Genomic DNA, 22,154 nt, shown 5'->3' on the forward strand with positions numbered 1-22,154 from the left:
CTGAGATCAGAATGTTTATCTGCTTAAAGAGACACAAACATGTTCTTCTGTTCAATGTTCGTCTAAACATCATCTAAGATCCTAAAACAAAGCCTGTTTGAACTGCCTCAAACTGCTTCTTATCGGTACACAGAATGATGTCATGCTCTGAGTTTCGTGTGTGTGTGTATGTATGTGTGTATATATATATATATATATTGTGAGGAATTAGCCCGGGGAAGGGCGGCGTACAGACCCACAGGAGGCCAAAGGGTGGTTGCAGACGGTGCTTTATTGTGGCTAGGGTGAGGTGAACGTGTGATAAATGGAAGAGTGCGGGGGTTTGTGAAGGCGTGACGGCCGGCGGAGTCGACTCGTGGCGGAGGCGGGATTCCCGAGGCGGGGCGGGGGTTTTCCCGGGCCGGCGTCCTCCGTGTGTGCGACTCTCACTATCCGGCGGTCTCGTCCGCGCTTACGACTCGGAGTCCGTTTTGACGCCACGATATTCTCTTCCCCTTCCCGGCCGGAAGCGCGCTCTTTTATCCTCCTCCGTCGTCGCCTGAGTGGTGGGACTTCCCCGTTGGATCCGCCAATCGCGGGCCGGAGTCGCGTCAGCCCCGCCCTGCCGCGGCGGTCCTTCCAGCTGGCGGAATGTTCGGCAGGAAGCTGCCCACGTCGTGCCGGTGCGGCAGTCGGAGAAGGAGCGTTTTCCCTCTGGTGTGCGCCGGATCTCTGCCCGTCGCGACAGTACCCCCCCCTCAGCTCCGAGCCTACTGCCGCTCGGTGGTGGGCCCAGAGGGCGTCTCGTCGTGAGAGCCCATCCGCGTTACCATGCTGGGCCCCTGCCCGGTGCTTAACCTGAAAAGAGAAGTCTTGTAAGGCGAGGAACCAGCGGGTTACCCGGGCGTTGGTGTCCTTCGCCTTGGCCATCCACTGCAGGGGGGCGTGGTCGGTTATGAGGATGAAGTGCCTGCCCGCCAGATAGTATCGCAGCTCCTCGATGGCCCATTTTATTGCTAGTGCCTCCCGCTCGACCGCCGCATACTTCCTCTCGGCCGGGGACAGCTTCCGGCTGATGTAGAGGACTGGGTGTTCTTCCCCGTCGAAGGTCTGGGAGAGGACGGCACCCAGCCCGGTCTCGGACGCATCAGTATGTACAGTGAACGGGAGGTCAAAGTCCGGGTTGCGGAGTATCGGCGCGCTGGTGAGGGCTTCTTTTAGGGCCTGGAAGGCCCTTTCTGCATCGGCTGTCCACCTCACCTGGTCTGGCTGGCCCTTCTTTGTAAGGTCTGAGAGGGGAGAGGCTACAGCAGAAAAGTTAGGCACGAACCTGCGATAGTAGCCCGCCAATCCCAAGAAGGCACGTACCTGTTTTTTCGACGTTGGACGTGGGTAGTCCTTCACAGCCTCGATCTTTTTTTGTTGGGGCTTCAGCATCCCCCGTCCGATGCGGTACCCCAGGTACTGGGCTTCCGTCAGCCCTAGGTGGCATTTCTTTGGGTTCGCCGTCAGGCCGGCCTCCCGGAGGGCTTTCAGGATCTCCCTGAGGTGGAACAGGTGGTCGGCCCAGGTGGAGGAGTGTATGACCACGTCGTCCAGGTAGGCCGCGGCAAACTGTCGGTGGGGTCGCAGGAGGATGTCCATTAGCCGCTGGAACGTGGCGGGCGCCCCGTGCAGCCCAAAGGGGAGAACCCGGTACTGCCAGTGGCCGGTGGCCGTGCTAAAGGCTGTCTTGGGCCTTGCCTCCGGTGCGAGCGCCACTTGCCAATAGCCTTTGGTGAGGTCCAGGGTCGATATGAATCGGGCTCTCCCCAGCCTCTCAATCAGGTCGTCCACTCTGGGGAGGGGGTAGCTGTCAAACTCCGACACCTGGTTCAGCCTTCGGAAGTCATTGCATAGCCTCATGCTCCCATCCGGTTTCGGCACGACGACGATGGGGCTGGACCAGGGGCTGCTGGACTCCTCGATGATGTGGTCCCGCAGCATGCGACTGATTTCCTCCTCGATGGCCTGGCGCCGGGCCTCGGGGACACGGTATGGCCTTTGTCTCACCACTACACCGGGAGGAGTCTTGATTTCATGCTGGACCAGCTGAGTCATTCCCGGGGTAGCCGAAAACACATCTGCAAACTGGTCGGTCAGCTCGGTAAGCTCCTGTCTTTGGGTGGGGGTGAGGTCCTCCCCGAAGCCGACCAAGGTACCCTTGCCCCGGTCCGAGTCCTGAACTGCGAACGCCGACACCACCGGGGTTGGTTCCACCCACTTTTTCAGCAGGTTTATGTGGTATAGCTTCCCGTCCTTCGGCTTACCGGGTTGCTGTAGGCGGTAGTTGACTGGGCCCCGGCGCTCGAGGACAGTGTATGGACCTTGCCACCGGGCGAGGAACTTGCAGGCGCTGCTGGGCACTAACAGGAGGACCCGGTCCCCCGGCTGGAATTCCCGGGGCTGTGCGGGGCGGTTGTATACCTTCTTCTGCTCCTCCTGCGCCGCCCGCATGTGCTCCCGGACGATGGGGCCCACCCTGTCAATCCTGGCTTGCATGTCCTGCACGTACTCGACGACGGAGCGGAACGGGGATGGTTGCTCCTCCCAGGCTTCACGGGCTACATCCAACAATCCCCGCGGCCGCCGCCCGAACAGGAGCTCGAAGGGCGTGAAGCCCGTGGACGCCTGGGGGCACTCCCGAACGGCGAAGAGTACGTAGGGGAGGAGGAGGTCCCAGTTCCTCCCCTCCTCGTCCACCACCCGGCGCAGCATCCGCTTGAGGGTCTGATTGAACCTTTCAACAAGTCCGTCGGTTTGGGGGTGGTAGACGGACGTCCGGAGGTGCTTCACCTGTAACATACGACACAAATCCGCCATTAGCTTCGAGACAAACGGCGTACCTTGGTCGGTCAACACGTCCTTGGGGATCCCCACTCGACTGAAGAGGAGTACCAGCTCCCTGGCGATGTTTTGCGAGGTGGCCTTGCGGAGCGGCACCGCCTCAGGGTACCGAGTGGCGTAATCGACCAGGACCAGGATGTATTCATGGCCCCGGGCCGACTTGGGTAGGGGCCCCACGAGATCCATGCCCACTCGCTCAAACGGGACACCGATGATGGGCAGGGGTATCAGGGGCGCCGGCGGGGGCCTCCGCGGGGCCGTGCGTTGGCACTGCGGGCACTGTTGACAAAAGGTCCGGACCTCCGCGTCCATCCCGGGCCACACGAAGCGGTCCCGCAGTTTCTCCAGGGTATTTCGGGCCCCCAGGTGGCCGCCGAGGGGATGGGTGTGGGCTAGGTGTAATAAGATGGCTGTCTTGGCTCGGGGTACCACCAGTAGGTCCACCTGCTCCCCGCGGCGGCAGGCCCGTTGGTACAGGAGCCCCCCTCGGACGAGGAAGTACGATGTGGGGAGCCTCAGGGTCTGGGCTCTGGTCGACCCCCTCTATCACCCGTACCTGGGCCCAGCAGTGCTTCAGTCGGTCGTCCTCCTTCTGTTCCCGACCGAACTTTCCCTCCCGGTTTACCTGGGGAAAGACAGATGACAGAGGGTTAGTAGTTTGGGGGGTCTTACCTTCTGAGGTGGCCTCTCCGTCGTCCTGGGCCAGGTAGGCCGGCCGGGTTGGGATCCCCTTCCCTCGCCGCCGCGGTCTCCAGGACTCGGCTCTCGGTACCACCCGGAATCCTGGCCAGTCTCGTCCCAGGAGGAGGGGCACGGGGAGTTCGGGGATGATCCCGACATGGAGGGGCCAGGTGCTGGCTTCGCTCCGGATCTGGACCTCAGCTGAGGGGACCTCCCGGGTGTCCCCATGGACGCATGTCACGGTAAGCGTCCCGCTTGGTCGGCGCCCCTCAGGCAGGATGGAGGGTTGGGCAAGGGTCACCGTGCTCCCGGTGTCCAGTAGGGCGGTTACCGGTCTCCCTTCGACCCACACCGTCACGGAGGGCGCCTCCGGCGGTTGCTGCTGATGGAGGGCGCAGCCTGCCAGCCATGGTTTTGTAAGCAGCCGGGCGGCTTCCCTCTCCGGCTCTGTAGGCATGGGCTCGTCTCGGGGGTGTTCACAAGTGGGCGCCCTCTGTGGGTTCCTCCAGATGCGGGGCCGGGTCTGGCGGTCAGACCGGGGGCCCTGGGCACCGAGGGGCCGATCGAGGTGCTGCTGCTCCCCGGAGTCGAGCTCCAGGGTGGCCAAGGTTCGCTCCAGGGCAGTCAGGAGTTCCTGGGGCGTAGTTGGGGCGTGGGCCCCCACGGCCTGTCTCTCTGCCCGGGGTAGCGCTCTCAGGAAACGGTCGACCGCCACCTTCTCCGCCACCTCCGAGGCGGTATGCCGATCCGGTCGGAGCCATCGTTTGGTGATCCGGAGGAGGGCGTTCATCTGGCAACGTGGTCGAGCACCTGTTCGATAAACCCAACGATGGAATTCAGTAGCGGCCCGGCCAGGGGTTCGGCCACACCACGCCAGGACTCCCTCCTTAATCGCCAGGTAGTCCGTAGCCTCCTCCGGGTCGAGGGCATAGTAGGCTGTTCGGGCCTCTCCCGTGAGCAGGGGACCAAGGGCACGGGGCCAGTCGTCACGGTCCCACCCCTCCCGGCAGGCGATACTCTCGAAGGTCTCGAAGTACGCCTCAAGGTCCTCTTCGGGGCCAAGGGGGGGTAGTAGGCGGCGGATCTCGCTGGTTGCGTCGGGGAGAGGCGTGGAGGCGGCGGGGGTCTCAGTCCTCATGGCGATCAGTGTCTGTGTGGCGACCTGAAGGCTTTCGGCGAGCTGCTGCGTCACGGCGTGCTGCTGGAGGCTGGTCTCCAGCAAGTGTTGCAGGGTGGGGTCCATTTTTTTTTTTTTTTTTTTCCTCTCTCTCTCGCGGGTTTATTTATAAACCCCTTTTTTTTTTTTTTTTTTTTTTTTGTGTTTTTCTTTTGATGGGTTTTTTTTTTTTTTTTTTTTCTCTGCAGTAGGCGGGTCTGTACTACGCCTGCATCCTCCACCAGTTGTGAGGAATTAGCCCGGGGAAGGGCGGCGTACAGACCCACAGGAGGCCAAAGGGTGGTTGCAGACGGTGCTTTATTGTGGCTAGGGTGAGGTGAACGTGTGATAAATGGAAGAGTGCGGGGGTTTGTGAAGGCGTGACGGCCGGCGGAGTCGACTCGTGGCGGAGGCGGGATTCCCGAGGCGGGGCGGGGGTTTTCCCGGGCCGGCGTCCTCCGTGTGTGCGACTCTCACTATCCGGCGGTCTCGTCCGCGCTTACGACTCGGAGTCCGTTTTGACGCCACGATATTCTCTTCCCCTTCCCGGCCGGAAGCGCGCTCTTTTATCCTCCTCCGTCGTCGCCTGAGTGGTGGGACTTCCCCGTTGGATCCGCCAATCGCGGGCCGGAGTCGCGTCAGCCCCGCCCTGCCGCGGCGGTCCTTCCAGCTGGCGGAATGTTCGGCAGGAAGCTGCCCACGTCGTGCCGGTGCGGCAGTCGGAGAAGGAGCGTTTTCCCTCTGGTGTGCGCCGGATCTCTGCCCGTCGCGACAATATATATATATATATATATATATATATATATATATATATATATATATATATATATAATATATATATTATATATTATATATATATATATATATATATATATATATATATATATATATATTAGTAGTGGTTTAGTACAAGGACTTCAGAGCGCTTTCATTATTCTATCCTGCTTTATTCTATCCTGTATTAACCGTCTGAGAGAGGGGGCGTCGCTGCAGGGGTCCCGGCTCAGGAGTATGGGGGTGCTTGCAGGTCTTTAGTTTATTTATCGAAAACATTGGATTTGGTGTCACAAGGATCGCCAGCACGTTTGCATGCCATGGCTCGAGCTGCTCTCTTAGTGCAGATCACTGGGAAAGTTGCTCTCACACATTGATCTTACACTCATCACACCAGGTCACTTCTATTTTGAATTAGATCCACATGCAACACGACAGCTCATCAAAGAACAGGATATGAAGTTATTCTATGTGTCACCCAAAATTTAAATATTAAACCTAATTAGTGTGTCTAATACACCAACTGTAGTGTTGTATTGCCTAATTAATTCTGTGGAGCCAGTCACTGAGAACACTCACGATTGCCTAGCCGAAATTCATATTTCCTCGAGTTAAAGTTTGAACTTTTTAGACGTTCCATCTGGAAGATTTTGTGAGCACCCTGTTCTGCCCAATTGGCCGAATTAAAAGCTATCACTACAGAGTGCGAACTGGTTACGGTAGAATTGCTAATATATACACTGACTCTGATTGTGCCCATGGATAGCGTCATCCGTTTGGAGCTGTTTGAATGCAGTGAGGTTTTAGTAAAAGTGCTGGAACGCCACTTTAACATACCGAGCAAATAGTTTAATTGAATTCTGATTGTACCTACTGCACTTCTCACTGTATGAATTTCAGATGCACATGGTTTTAACCAGTGCGCGAGGGGAAGTTATGGGAAAAGATAAAACAGCAAGAGGACTGGTCTCTGTACTTACAGGCAATTATGGATAATTATTATTATTTTTTTAAACTTCCAGGCAATGGTGAATAATAACCTGAGTGTGAAATTTATGCTCAAAACAATGTCAGAAAGGGAAAATCAGTATCGACAGGGCTCATATCAATGCCAGAAGGGCCGTTTAAGCACCTGGTGATAGACAGGTTTAGCAGATGGAGGGAGGCAATACAATCAGCAGACTAAACTGCTGGAACAATGATTCAATTTTTAACCAGAGAGGTAATTCCTAGAGACGGCATACCATCTCAGATTAGCTCTGACAATGGCTCAGCGTTCGTTTAAAAAACAGTGTTACAGTAACTGTGATTAAATTAAAATTTTGATGTGTTTATCACCCTTAGTCACAGGGAATAGTGGAAAAGGTAAGTGGTACCTTTAAGGCTAAGTTTAACGCAATTTGTGCTGACTCTGAACTCTTTTCGGTAGATGCTCTACCTCCTGCACTAATGACCTATCGCATGCAGACTAACAGAAATATGCATCTAACACCGCATGAAATGCCTATGGGCCAACCCATGTCTGTGTCATACCTGAGAGGTCCTTATGAAGAACTGCCGCTGAAGTAATTACAGATGGAACTAAGAGCATATATGCGATAACTAACTGCTATGTATGAAGCTATCTATTCACAGGACCAGAGCTGGGGACTGAGAGAGGAGACAGAAGTTCCTTGTCCTGTGACTCCTGGAGAACAGGTGTACCTAGTGGTGTTCCAGCCCAGAAGGGAAAGGCCGTACAAAGTGAGCACTTAGATTAAGACCTAGGAGAAAGGAAGATCAGCTGATCGAAGGGGACGATCCAGTGGTTGACATTGCAGAAGAAAGAACAAGACAAGACGTGAGAGAGGGTCTAAATGAAGATAAAGGAGAATGGCAGTCTCAGGTGATGGCAAAGAAGAAGGTCTGTCAGGGGTCGTACCAACAGAGCAGGAGGAAAGAAGGGCTCCTGCTGCTGAGAGCGGTTCTGACGAGCCTGATACACCTGCTGAAGGAGAAAGAGGCCCCAAGCAGACGTTCTTTACAGGACAACTTTTCCATAATTGACTTTTCAGCCCTTGACTAGTCTCCAAAACAGTACTGAACTAGAACTGAATGAGACAATCAGTGAGCCAGATTGGAACTCTGATCGGCTGCAACAGGATGGAACAGATTCCAGTTCCTCAAGTGAGGACGAAGAAGCAGCTTGATGAGCCATGCCATGGGTGTAAGTACTAGCTTGACCTCTCCCCAAGGGTCGTCCCCGCGATATGCAAAGTATCTGGGTCGAAGACAAACATTGTTAACACATCCCCTGAGAAAGGATGTGATGGAGTTTTTATTTTTTTCCATTTTTCTATTTTTAAATTTTCACATTTTCTATTACAATATAATCAAGTGTGATTAAGAGACAGGGTGATCACTGTCATGATTAATCAAACTGAGAAAATTTGATTCGTATTCATGTTTATTAGTCTATACTTGTATCAGCTATATGTGCTTAATCAACTGTGTACTCTACATCACGATGACAACCACGGGCAAGTGCTGAACCAAACGCATCCTCACGCTTACAAACAATGTCTTGATTTTTGTGGGTAGGGAAAGAGAGAGAGAATTTTTTACTCCTTTCTAGCCAATGGGAGATGTTTGTTTCTGGTCTCCAGAGAGAGTGGTTTCAGGATTTGGTCATTGGTAGAAGGCTGACGTGGTCATACATTGATCACTAGTGAGATTACTCTCTCTAGCTAGATGGGGCTTAGTAAGCCCCAGAGGGGGAGAATATATGGAAAATATCTGAAGTGCAAACAATATGTGTAACTGACATTTGGATATGTTAATGAAGTGAATTCAATATGTAACCAACATTTAGAATTATTACTTGAGCATTATCGTATAATCAATATTGGTTAAAAAACATCATCTATATGTATAATCAACGGTTAGAAGCATAATCTAAATCCATAGAACAATGTTTGATCAGGTTCTATTCTGAGTGGATTTGAGTTGAATGAACTCTGTGTTTCAGTGCACAACAATTGTTCTTCTGTATTAGCTGGCACCTGTCTCCACAGCAATAAAATTGGCAGTAGATATTCGCATGCGTGAGTAAATAACTTTGAGGCAGGTACAAATTAGGGAGTTAGGAGAGGGCCTCAGGAAAGGAGGTAGATATCAGCGGGGATAACCGATAGAGACAGACAGATGCTCATTGAGGCCTAAGAAGGGAGTCAAGGTCAAGACACACAAGCCTGTGTGAAACCTTTTTTTTAAAAAAAGAAACCTTGTCCTCATGAAACCTTTTCAAGAAAAACAACTAACTGCGCATGTTCCACAAATTTAAGATAACGCATAGACATGAATATTTAATTTTGGCAAAAGAAGATTGGTCTATTTCAACGAGGAAAAGCAAAACCCCACCTACAGAGACTATGCTGTGGAGATAGGTATATAAAGACATGTTTGTGTATGCATAATTCAGACACTCTGCAGACTGTCACACTTTATTGATTTTCAATAAAGTTTATTTACTTTTTGACATCTACTAAACTCTCGGTCTCTGAAGTTTTTGACCTAGGCTAAAAGGTTGATTTTATTCACGACACTCGCAGGCCACGATGGGTTCTAAAATTTGACAGAGGGTCTGGGCCAGGAACAGACGGATGGAGTGTTTGTGTGAACTAATATAAATGACATGTAAAAGCCATTACATGAAAGGATTTGGCCTTTAACAGGTAGCAAAGCATGAATATGCAAGGCTCATTGTACAAATTGTTTTCCAAATGCATTAATTTGATAACACAGTAGAGAAACTCGCGTCCAGTAACAGTGAACAGGGAACAGTGTTGTTGATCTCCCTTTTTTGCCAGTGCATCAAACTCTGGAGTTAGTTTTGTTATGGCAATTCTCAGGATAGATCCAAGGTGTTGGTCAGTTAACCTGGATCTGTGAGGGGCTTTGTCGACGTTCATGACGCTGAATGTCTGCACACATACGTAGGTCGAGCCAAACCATGTCAGCATCTTCTGTGCCGTCCTCCGGAGGTTTGGAAACGTCTCTTCATTAAGTGAAGCATAAAAGTCATTCAGTTTAAGAGGGTTGAACTTCTCCTTTAAGACTGAGTCAGACTGAAGATCGATCAGTTCCAATTGCAGCTCCTGTGGTGCTGTTTCAGGGTCTTGTGACAGGGGACAGGACACCAGCTGAACCGACGGCAGAATTCTCTGTGCAGGTCGCCCAGTGATCTGTATTTCTTCACGTTTCGGGACGCCTCTTTCTGCATGGCTAGTGTGGGGGAATGAGAGAGAGATTTGTTTGAAATTTGACTGGAGAACAAAGTCAGCTTGGATTTGAAGGCTCTAACATTTGTGTACATGTCGTGCACAAACTGATCTTTCTCCTGTAGCTTGATGTTCAGCTCGTTCGTGTGTGAAAATATGTCCACAGCAAACGCAAAAGTCACAAAGCCAGTTGTTGTCGCTTAGCTCAGAAAATTTGTCGGATTTCCCCATTAACTCCAAAAATGCGATAATTTCCTCTTTGAGCTCCCACACTCGGTGAAACACTTCGCCCAAACTTAACCAGCGGACCCGATAGTGGTAGAGGAGTCCTGGTGATCCGCATCAGTTTCCTCCAGGAACGTAAGAAACTGACGATGCTGAAGTCCCCTTGCTCGTATAAAGTTAACAAGTTTACGACCGGATTCACGACATGTTTAAGCTGCAATATAGACTTACACAGAGATTCCTGATGAATGATGCAGTGAAGGAAAATAACACCTGGTCAGGGTTTTCCCTCCTTCACCTTGTCCTGGATTCTTTTCAACAGCCCAGTGTTTTTTCCAGTTAAATTTGCCGATCCATCCGTGGTGACATTAGCAAGTTTACTCGAAGGTATCTTCATTCTCTCTATGACAGCAGACACCTGGTTATACAAGTCCTCTCCCCGCCTTTTTCCTTTCAGGGACTCCATGGTCAAAAACTCCTCCATTATCTCAAAACTGTCGTTAATCCCTCGGATAAAATTAGGAGCTGAGCAGTGTCTTTTATGCTGTTACTTTCATCTAGTGGTAGTGAATATAACTTAAAAGACTCCGCCTTTTTGTTCAATTCGCTGGCGATATCTTTGTCAATTAGTTCCACACGGCGAGTCGCAGTCCTGTGTGATGAACTGATTTTTTCAAAATTTAATTTGCTCTCCGGACACAGGAGACCTGCTGTCTCTACCATGCATTCTTTCAAAAACTCGCCTTCGGAGAAAGGCTTGCTAGCCTTTGGTAATTTGAATGCCAGCAAAAAACTTGCCTTGGTACTTCACTCTTGAATCGCAGCTTGTCTGTGAAAATTTTTTGCTGAGTCTGTAAATTATCCGTCAACCTCTGAGCCGTAGCCGCCCGTTCTTGCGTTGACTGCTTGCTAGCGTAGTTGGCATGCTTCGTGGCAAAGTGACGGCTGATATTGTATTCTTTGAAAACCGCAACAGTTTCTTGGCATATCAGGCATACAACCGTTGATCGGACTTCAGTGGAAAAATATTTTGTTGTCCACTCCTTATTAAACACTCGGCACTCACTGTCCACTTTTCTTTTCTTTGGTCCACTCATTTTTACAGAAGGGCTCAAAGGGCAAAGCGAAAAAGTGAAGTAGAGAGTAATACACCACACTGAGGTTTAATAATATAATTTGGACAAGTTCGGATTAAAGCCGGATTAAAAAGCCCAACAGGCCGTATATGGCCCTCAGGCTGTAGTTTGCCCATGCCTGGTCTAAACATACATGCATCGACAGCTCCGTGTCAATAACACGATTTCCTACCACAAAAACGTGAGCGACTGCAAGCAAATATGACTCATTTGATCTACAGCTACTGTGCAGCTAGAAAGTTTAACATTTACAGTTTTCTGTATTTCTCCTTACGTTTGACCTGAAACCTGATCAGATTTTCATCCAAGTCCTTAAACAAGGTAAAAGAGAACCCGGTTAACAACAGATGCAAAAAAAACAGTAGTTTTTACAGTTATTTATTAAGCAAAAATGATCCAGCGTTAAATATCTTTGTAGGAAAAGGAATGTGATGTCTAGGAGTACGAGTTCATTTAAATGGGGCTGATTGAAGTCAGGCGTTTCAATCAAGGGAATGGCAATTAGGCCCGCCCATGTTTCAAGAACATTAACTTGGGTCTTCACCATCAAACTCTGGTCTTCACCACACAGGTTTATGGAAGTGTGCCCTGCCTCGATCAAAGGACATTCCTGAGGACCTCAGAAAAAGAGAGTTGTCAATGCTCACCGGCTTGGAAAGGATTACAGAGCCATTTCTAAAGAGTTTGGCTTCCACCAATCCACTGTGAGGTAAATGACATACAGATGCAGGAAATTCAGCACCACTGTTACTCTCCCAAGGAGTGGGCGTCCAGCAAAAAAGATCACTCCAAGGGTGTGGTGAATAATATCTCAGTAAGTCATAAAGGACCCCAGGGTAACATCTGAGAACCTACAGGCCACTACTTTCCATAAAAGAACACTGCTGCCTGTCTGAAGTTTGCTCACAACCATGTGGAAATGCCAGGAGCCTACTGGAAGAATGTTCTGTGGACAGATGAGTCCAGAATAGAACTTCTTGCTTTAATTGAAAATCATTGTTCGATACAAACCGAAAATAGCATCCCAACATAAGAACTTCATCCCAACCGTGAAGCATGGGGGTGGCAGCATTATGGTTTGGGGCTGCTTTGGGTCCGAACCAGCTTGCCATTATTGATGGACCTATGAATCCTAGATTGTACCAGGAGAATGTCAGGGTATCTGTCTGTGAACTCAAGCTTAACTGTAAGTGGGCCTTGCAGCAGAGACAACGACCTGAAGCACACAAGTACATCTACAGAGAAATGGTTAAAGCAGAAGAAATTTAACATTTTGGAACGGCCAAGTCAGACCTTAACCCAATAGAAATGTTGTGAAAGGACCTAAAAAGAGCAGTTCATGCAAAGAAGCCTGCCAGCATCGTTGAGTTGAAGCAGGAGAAGTGAGCCAAAATTCCTCAAACCCATTGTGCAGGATTGATTGAGTCATCGGAAATGTTTGCTTCAAGTTATTGCTGCTCGAAAGTCTCACACCGGTTACTGAAATCAAAAGTTTACATACTTTTTTCAGCAAAGGTGTTTAATGTTGGGTAATTGTGCTCAGTGAATAAATGTGAAAACTATAATGCATTTGTTTAATTGGGTTCTCTTTATCTAGTTTTAGGGCTTGGATGGAAGTTCTGTTCACATTTCAGGTCAAATGAATTTAATTTTATACTTGTTTGTATTCTTTTTTGATTTTGGCTATAAAATCATCATATTTTTATCTTTCATATATTTTCTGGATTGTTCTGGTAAAGTCTTTAAATTGCTGCTCCTGAAATCAAAACTGGTGTTTCAAGATGTTTTTGTATCTGTTATGGCCTCCAATACCATAGTTAAAAAAAATAAAATAAAAATTTAAAGTCACTTCTGGAAAAATGATACAATTTTAATGCTTCAGCATGCACTAGACTTGTGTTCGTCCAATTAAATGCTCTCTAGAATGTGTACGAATGTGGGGGTCTTGCTCAACAGTAGCAGCTCATTAGCATCAATGTTCTTCAGAGCTGGGCATATCCCAAACACTGTTAACTGTTGTGTAACACTTCAACAATGTCACCACTCTTATTTCCTGTTTCAAAAAGAAATTTGTCTTCATACAGAATAAAATCACAGCTCTCAAAGTTGTTTTGTGGGGACTGTAAAGTAAAAAAAATGAGCGCATTGTTCATCTTCCTTTAAAAGGTGCAATAATTTTATTTATTTATTTATTTTTCACTTGTACAAATAACCTTGGAGATATGTAAAACATGATAAAAATAATGGATTAAGTTGTGGCCTTAGCAAAAGTGCATCAAGTCACTTAGAAAACCTGTTTAAAAAAAGACTTCTGGTCTGGAAAGCTTGTTTGTGTTTGGATGTGCCTCCTGTCAATCATTTTAGAGACACTCTATGGGCAACCATAGATCCTGGGCTGGAGCTTTGTGAACATGAGCGGGAAACATTCAAATGTCAAAGTTACTATTCCATCAGCTCTGCATGACGTGACATCAATTAAATGTGCTAGAGCTCTGCTTCTCTGCACTTCTCCTTACAGTTTAGTCATTATGATGTAGTTCAACGCTACAAAAGGTTTGAGTAAACAGTAATGCCCTTCCTCAAACTGGGTTGCCTTGCAGAATGTTGTCAAGTTGCCTGGTAACTTGTAGATTAAATATCCGTGCAGTTAAAAGGACGTTAAACGGTTTTGTCCCTGTGAGCTTTTACTCTTTCAATTTTGACTCCAGCATGGGCCAGTCTAGTGTTTCTGACAACAGCTGAGTACCAGTAACAAGTAACAATAGTCTTTACAACACTGACACTGCAAATCTGCAGTTTGACCAAGCATGTGGCCTGAACGACTGCGAGTTCAAATCCTGTTTGGTTCCCGAAGACGACAAACGGGTTTATTAACCCACAAAAGAAGGAACCGATTCTCAAGAGCTGAAACGAGTCGTTAGTAATTCCAGACTTACTTCCTGTACTAACCTACATAGGTTTGTAATAAAAATCCCTGGATCTGGTCTTCATCGGCTGCTCGGGAACAGACTGAGCTGAAACTCGTTATGGTAGTGGGCGTTTCCTTTTCGACACGCTGACAGCGGTAGACCAATCACAACAGACTGGGACACCTGACCAATCAGAACAGCGTATGCTCTCTGAAAGGAGGACTTTAGAGTGAATCTTTTAGAATGAATCATTTAACGAGTCGTTTTTGACGCTGGGTTGAAAAAAGGTAATGTTGCAATTTAAATCATGATGACATTAAACCCTCACCCTATATATGTGTGTATATATATACACATGTGTGTGTGTATATATATATATATATATATATATATATATATATATATATATATATATATATATATATATATATATATATATATATATATAAAACCTTGGATGCATATAAATCTATTGTACAAGACCTTTTTATAACAAAATTAGGCACGTTTCAAAGCCATAATGGGTGCGGTTTAATTTTCTGTAAGATCAACTCATACAGTAATGATGGCTTGAAGGGAATTGCAGGTTTATATTCACAGGCTCATAAAAAGTATGATGTATTGTTCTTTAATTATTGTAGGGCTGCAACTAACGATTATTTTGATAATTGATTAATCGGACGATTATTTTTTCTGATTAATCTGATTTTTTTTTTAACTAAACTTTTTTTTCAATTAGATTTTGTTTATTATAATAAAATAAACCCCCAATACCCTCAGGGTATTTGTGCTTGGACTTTTAAAAAAAATGCAAAAGGCACATACAGTTTTACTAATATAATCTTTAATTTTTACATTTAAACCTTTCAAATGTTGGTCATTTGTCTACAGTTTGTCCAGTTTTAAGCAGCAAAACTTTAAATAATACCCAAAATATAAATAATCAAAAACAAAGGTAAAAATTTTGTTTTAGTGCATGGGGGATTTCTCCTCCGAACAAATTCACTCATGGAGAGCTGTTTCTTTCTGAAATAAATAAATAAATAAATAAATAACAGCAATTGAGTATGCAAGAAGCAATTTATATGTAAATTAATATTTTCATTGTTTATAACGATAATTGCTGATGGCAACCATGATTAATATAAGAAATCTGAATAATATATAATTAATACATGTTTTAACCATTTTTGTTAAATTTCTTTTACACAGACATGCTGTACTTCAGATGTGACAATATAAACCAAATATATCTCAAATATATAATTCATTCTGTTAATTTATTCTGTTAATTTATATAACATAGTAGAGCCGCAGTAGTTGGCATTTGAAAAACAGATCAAAGTTAACTGTAGCATACACACAGAGAAACGCAGAAAGCTAACAGGCTTGTTTAAAAGGACAGGAACAATTATACACTAATGCATAAGCATTCGATGAAAACCACTACAGTGACTACAAAATCTTTTACTGCTGCTGTTATCACCTGCCTTTAGATTTACTGCTTGACTTTGTTCACACCGTGTTTAATTGAACCTGTTTCTGTGGTAGCGCGATTTTAATCCATCAATATGCTGCACAACCTGATGCTCGAGACAAAATACATCTAGTGTGACTGTCCCGAAGTTAGTAAACAAAGCTTTTACACAATAGCATGGAATTAAACTAGACTATACCATTTCACATCTTCATATAATGTGGATATACTCAGGTTTTTGCTTACCGTGCTGATATTCCACCTTCGCCGGGACACCAACGTGTTTCCGTTTCATGTGCTCGTGCGTCACTGTGGTAGTCCCGCGTCACACAAACTCCACTTTGAAGAACATGCACGTTACCATCTTCTTTGCTGCATTTAATGTAAAATGCTCCCATGCCTTAGATGACTTGGGACGCACACTTTTTTTTGCCGCCGGGTTATCTCTTTTGCACCTGTGTTTTCATGAAAGCGACGTCATATGTAAACGCCACCCGTGACGTCAGCAGACCAACTAATCGATAATGGCATTCATTGTCGACGATTTTCATAATTATTATCGATTAGTTGTTGCAGCCATAAATTATTGTAATCGTAATCACGCAGTACATCGTCTATTTGCACGTATAGCATGACAAATAATTAACCTTGAAGCGTTCGTCCATCCATCCATCTTCTATACCGCTTATCCTTTTCAAGCTCATGGGGAACCTGGAGCCTATCCCAGGGAACATCGGGCACAAGGTGGGGTACACCCTGGACAGGGTGCCAGTCCATCGCAGGTCACAATCACACACACACACTCACACACTCATTCATACACTACGGACACGCCAATCAGTCTACCACGCATGTCTTTAGACTGGGGGAGGAAACCAGAGTACCCTGAGGAAACCCCCGCAGCACGGGGAGAACATGCAAACTCTGCACACACAGGGCCACGGTGGGAATCGTACCCCTGACCCTGGAGATGTGAGGTGAACGTGCTAAACACTAAGCCACCATGCAATCAAAAAGTTTTTTTGAAGCGTTTGAAAAAATTTTAAATAAAAACACCCAAAACTGTATACAGTACCATAATGAAGACGAACTGTATGTCCATACGTGAAATTCTGGAGGGATGTCGGACGGCGTGGCGCGGGGAATGTGTTGACGTGTGCTGTTAATCGAACTATGTTCTATAGCAGGGGTGCACAATACGTCGATCGTGATCTACCGGTCGATCACAAAGGTAGTGTGGGTAGATCGCATGACATTAAAAAAATAGACGTCAGCCTATCATCAGTCCTCGCTATAAAATGTGTCACTTGATTGACACACAGGGCAGCCAGTCATCGCTGCACATGCACATACAACGGCGCTAAGTGCTGCAAAACTCTAGCAAGCTTGCGAGTTGCACAGTTAGCCTCCAATTTATTTCTTTTGAACTTGAGAAAGAGTTTAAAAATGAGTAAAGAAGCTGGACCAAGTAAGAAGCCTAAAACTTACCATTTCCATATGGAGTGGGAGGAGGACTTTTTTTCACTGTGTCATTTTGGAAGTGTGTTTGCCTCATCTGCCAGTCTACCATCGCTATACCTAAGAAAGGGAATGTGGAGCGCCATTTTCGGACCCTTCATAAAAACTACCACACCGACTTTCCTCCAAAAAGCGAGCTGAGAAGGAGAAAGGTGAAAGAACTAAAATCCCAGTGGTCCGGACAGCAGTCATTTTTCTCACAGCTAACTACAAAAGCGAAGGCAGCCACCGAAGCGTCATCCCGGGTGAGTCACCTCATCGTTAAGAACAAGAAGTCCTTCCGAGATGGAGAGACGGTAAAAGAGGCGTTTGTTGAAGCAGCTGAATCGCTGTTCCGAGACTTTAAAGACAAATCAGAAATACTGTTTTCGATCAAAGCTCTCCAGCTATCAAGAGCCACAATTACGCGGCGCAGTGAAGTCATGGCCGAGGATTTGACCCAGCAACTTCGGAAGGACATCGCAGATTGCGAGTGTTTCTCACTGCAGTTGGACGAGTCTACAGACGTGAGTGACACAGCCCAAATGTGCATTTTTATTCGGATGGTGTTTACCGATATGACTGCAAAAGAGGAGCTGTTAACTGTACTGCCCATGAGAGAACATACACGAGGAGAAGACATATTTCAGTCTTGCAAAAACTTTATCGAGAAAACCCAGCTCCCATTGTGCAAATTGGTGTCCATCACCACAGACGGAGCTCCCGCCATGGTTGGTCGCTTGAATGGATTTATTGCCAAGTGCAGGGAGGACGATGATTTTCCGGACTTCCTCAGTTACCACTGCATAATACACCAACAAGCGTTATGCTCAAAAATGCTAAACATGAAGAGATAATGGATGCGGCAACGAAGATCGCCTGTTCTATTCGCGCCAGATCTCTTCAAAGACGGCTATTCCGCGCGCATCTGGAGAAAGCTGACTGCGACCACTCTGACTTGTTATTACACACTGACGTGAGGTGGCTTAGTCGAGGTAAATTTCTGCAACGATTTCGAGAGCTCTGTCCGGAGATAAAGGAGTTTTTCCGTGTAGCTAAACATGCAGAGTACAACCAACTAAATGACGACCAGTGGCTGCTAGATTTGGCATTTTTAACCGATCTGACCAACATGTTGAATGACCTTAATCTAGAGCTGCAAGGAAAAGAAAATACCGTGATCAATATGATCAGCTCAATTAATGCATCCAAACGAAAAATGCAACATCTCTCCTCAAAGCTGCAGGGCCATAATTTGGCAAACTTCCAGAACCTCGTGTCAGAGCTGGAGATGCAAGGGAAGTCATGTGTGCAGCTTGACAGTGCACGCTACACGGAGCAGATTGACATTTGTCTGTCAGAGTTTGACAAACGCTTTCAAGACTTTGCTTTAATCGAGCCAAACGCTATATGCATGTGCGATCCATTTCGGGAAGATGCTGAAGTTGTTTCACTCGCATCAAAAATTGCAACAGTGTTTCACATGAACTCTTCTGGAGTGGAGGATGAGATTTTGACACCACAAGCCGACATTGAGCTGAAGTCCAGAGCTCATGGACAGTTCTGGAACTTACTCACAGAGGAAAAGTACCCCAACATGAGGAAATGTGCCACCTCCTTGACTGCATTATTCGGCTCCACTTATTTATGTGAGTCAGCTTTTTCACACGTGAAGATCATTAATTTCCAAATACCGTTCCACCATGACTGATGATCATTTGGAAGTTTGCTTGAGCCTGGCTATCAGCAACTACTGTCTGGACTATGCATCCCTGACTGATTCCATTCAGTGCAAGTCATCAGAGTAAGGTAGGCTAATGACAAAAATGTACACAGTTGTATTGTGCAATATGGGTTCATGCAGTTATTCAAGGTACACCAGCATACATTGTACACATAAAGAATTGTCAATGTATTTATAAATAAATATATGTCTTGCATTTTTATAGTAGGTAGATCAAATTGACTTAGTCATTAGATAAGTAGCTCGCTTACTGAAAAAGTGTGTGCACCCCTGTTCTATTGTGTGGATTTTAGAAAGGTAATATCATCTCAAATGGAACACTAGCGCTTTTTACTAACCGGAAAGTATAAGCCGCTTCTTAGTCGACGGCGCATGATGTCATACGGACATAATGCGACGCCGCTAGCTTTAGCCTAATACCCAGAGTCACCGACACTGACTTTCTTCAGCTTACTGTTTATCAACGTTACCTTTTATTCCCAACATGACCTCAATCTCCATCAGACAGAGCCGAAATCATCACGAGACTGAGGAAGAAAGTCCTCTAAGGCAGGGGGGCATTTTATATTAAATACCGCGGAGATCAAACAGTGCTGCACGAGCACAAACTTATGTTTATATCCAGAATACTCCACTGTGTGTAAGGGGCAGGGGAAACTGGTGCACGTTGCTTAAAAGGTTTAGTTTAATTTAAGTTTATTGTCATTATATGTTGTATCCGCGCGCTTACAGTGTAACTTCTGTCATTTATTATAATGGAAGTGACGTGTTAGTAACGAAGCCGCGTTGCTCCATACAGTAAGATCTGTAATGTTTAATTAAAACATTATGAATAAAAGTAAACACAAGTAAAATAATGTCTAAAGGCAGTGAGGAACAGAAACCACAAGGTGCAGTGAAAGTGAGTTTTTATTATTCATTTAGGACTGTGGTTTAATTCAGTGCTTTGTGTGCATCCATAAAAAATAATTCATAAATATTTAAATTATTTGTTTATTATGTTTTATTTATTTTATTAAATATTTAAATGTATGAATGTGTAATTATATATATATATATATATATATATATATATATATATATATATATATATATGTGTATGTATGTATGTATATATATATATATATGTATATATATATATATATATATATATATAATTATTTATTTACTTTAATTTATATTATATATGTTGTTTATTTTATTAAATATTTAAATGTATTATATATTTTATTTATTTATTTATTTTAGTTTATATTATGTATGTTTTATTTATAATACATATTTATAATGAAATTCTTTTCAGTCTTATATAATTGGACTAACAGTTTAGTTTTAGTCTGAAGTTTATATTTGTAACTTTCATGATTCCTCCTTGAAGCAGCGTGCTCTAAGCGCGAATGCGCGAGTACCTGGTTTTCCGTTGTTGACTGTAGTGACATCTGGACACGTGTGTTTGTTTATGTTTCTGTCATGTCTCCTCCCTGTTCTGTCATTGGCTGGGATTTCACGTGGCTCTGTATTGCTCTCAGCTGCTAGCGGTTTAGACGCTGATCATGTCCGCATATATACCGCGCGCCTCCCAGCACACAACGCGGAAGATTATCATAGAGTTAGTTTAGTTCGTATCGTAGTCATAGTCACGTTCCATGTTTAGAGTTAGTTCATGCTGGATTATCCGCTTCCGGTTCCTCGTCTTAGTTCGTTTCTCGTTTTGTTTATCGACCCTGTTTTCCGTGACCACAACCTAGATTCCTGCCTTGCCCAGTGTATGCCTGTTTGCCAATCGCCTGACCTCTTGCATGTTTGTGGATTACGTTTTGGATCACGTTTTGGATTTGTCTGTCTGTCTCTCTTTCAAATAAACAACTGTTCATCCTGCACTTGCATCCGTCCTATCTCCGCTCCATCATGATACGTGACAGTAACACTCAGTTTGTGGATATTATTTTAAATAAGGTGTACTGAAAGTTTGGCCCCGCATCTGATTAATCCGAAAAAATAATCGGCCAACTAAGCGATTATGAAAAATAATCGTTAGTTGCAGCCCTACTTTATATGTTTATACAATTCAGATACTAGCCATACAAAGATGACCTTGCTCTGGGGGCCAATGTTTATCTGTTAGTAAGTCCTGTCATAGAAATAAACTCATCACTCGGACCATTCCCAACAACACTGCGGGTAGACCCTTAAGCTGGAAAGATTATTGTGTGGAAGACCTAATGATCAATTACGCCAATCACATCATTGCAGCAGAAAGAGTGCATGACACACACACTTTCTCCCAAATTTTGTATTTAGCTGCTTGTGGTGACAGGACTAAGTGCCTAAGGCGACGTGATTTCTTTAGATCCCACATGAGCCCATGAAGTTCTCTAGTAGACTATTGCTGCAGATTGGACGACAATTAGTAGTTAAAAGCCCGTATGCCAGGATATTGGCCGCCTCTGTAAACCGTTCTATATCGCCTTTCATCAGAAGAATCATTACCAACAGTGCTACCCACACAACGTCACATGTCCCCTCGTCACGCAGACACATAATGATTATTCTATCATTGAACACATGCGGTCTGCGATATGCAACCCTCCACATTCTAGCGAGACGGGGTTTGACTGGCTGAATTGGCTGAACTCAGACAGACAGTTAATATCCATGAGCCCATCCCCCGACTACTATCAATAGGTGCAATGATTCTTCTTGTCTTGCTCATTTTGCTTTGTATTGTTTCTCTCATTCGGAGCAGTCTCTCACGCTCGTTGAAATCACTAATGACTAGGGATGCACCGAATGTTTGACAACCGAAATCATTCGGCCGAAAATAGCAAAAAAAAAACATTTTTGGTGTTCGGCCGAATAAGTGAAAATGCCGAATAAATTTGACCAAATAATGACATGTTTGATGACGCGACCAAATAGCCTAGCAACCAGAGTGAGACGCTCGAATGTCACGACCTCGATAAGGGCACATGCACGAACTACGTGCTCTTCGGATGTTTACTTTTTTGTTTCTTTTCCATAGTATTCTGTCACGTCGCGAGACAGAAGGGAGTAGAGTACGGAAGCAGGTAAAGACGTATTTATTTAAGGGCAGGCAGACAAATCCAAATCGTAATCCAAAAAACGTAGTCAAGACAGGCAAAGGGAATCAAAATCACGGTCACAGAAAACAGGGTCAAAACAAGAAACATGAACTAGTACTATGGACTGGGAGTGGAAAAACCAGGGGGGACTAAATGAACTAATCTATAGTTTAAACTAACTAAATCTATCAAGGAACATAACATTAACAACATATCCAACTATACTATATCTACTGTAATACTCCGCGAGGTGTACAGGGACGCAAGCGGTAAATATCCCCAATATCATCAACCCTAGAGAACCCAATAGAACTTTTTTGTTGTAGGCTACAGAGTGTTCCATTCTTT

General features: G+C 45.5%; 1 protein-coding gene and 1 pseudogene across 1 annotated transcript in view; one reads left to right on the top strand and one right to left on the bottom strand.

Moving 5' to 3' along the window:
* The window catches only part of LOC108272388 (piwi-like protein 1), a 496,438-nt gene that overhangs the window by 16,124 nt on the left and 458,160 nt on the right, over positions 1-22,154 (top strand). The gene's annotated exons all lie outside the window — the stretch shown is intronic.
* LOC128634074 (general transcription factor II-I repeat domain-containing protein 2A-like) lies at positions 9,450-10,444 on the bottom strand (annotated as a pseudogene).

Source organism: Ictalurus punctatus, chromosome 12 (assembly GCF_001660625.3).
Source record: "Ictalurus punctatus breed USDA103 chromosome 12, Coco_2.0, whole genome shotgun sequence".
Lineage (NCBI taxonomy): Eukaryota > Metazoa > Chordata > Actinopteri > Siluriformes > Ictaluridae > Ictalurus > Ictalurus punctatus.